This window comes from Monoraphidium neglectum, assembly GCF_000611645.1.
Source record: "Monoraphidium neglectum strain SAG 48.87 unplaced genomic scaffold scaffold03212, whole genome shotgun sequence".
Lineage (NCBI taxonomy): Eukaryota > Viridiplantae > Chlorophyta > Chlorophyceae > Sphaeropleales > Selenastraceae > Monoraphidium > Monoraphidium neglectum.
Genome location: NW_014010416.1, coordinates 4,289 through 5,022, shown reverse-complemented (window position 1 = coordinate 5,022; position 734 = coordinate 4,289).

The window sequence follows — 734 nt, the reverse complement described above, 5'->3', positions numbered from 1 at the left end:
AATCACGACCCCACCCGCCGTCATTAGGACGTGCGCACGATTTGTAAGGTGGTGGTGCGCACGTGACTGAAATCAATCCCTAATGCGCAAATCAAATGTTTGCAAAACATATGCTCATGCCTCCATGGTGACCACCACTGGCGTATTCATGCAAGCCACAAAAGGGCGCCTGACTTTGATGCTACCGTTTTTCTTTTGTGCCCTGGCCCCCTCAACGACGTGCCTCCCCTTTGTTCTGACTTTGCTCAACTTGCAGAAGGATGCAGGATATTCACCTCGCACGATCATTGGCACGCGATAACACATCGACGCAGGCTCAGCAGCAGACAGATGCGGCAGCCGCTGGAGCAGCGGAAAATCGCTTTTGTGTGCCCACGCACGGGCCTGCTGCGCGCAATGCACCCAGCACAAACAGAAGCATACGACGCACAAGCTTGCGTGGGCCGGCCGCCAGGCCCTGCATAAACCGCGCGAGCGAGCCGCACGGTGGGGCTGGTTGACCAGCTGGCGCTCCGCAAAGACTCTCTGCCGGCTTGCACAAGCCGGCCGTCTGCGCAAGGGGTGAGTGCAACGGGCTATTCTGGTCGTGAAACAACCACTCTGAGGAATAGGGGCTAGAGCCCAGGGGCGATCCTAACAGTTGGGTGCTCCGTTGTGCAGCTGCTGTGCGGTGACGTCAGAACATTGTGGCCGCACGGCCATTGACAGGTGTTTGGCTAGATCCACTGGTCTAC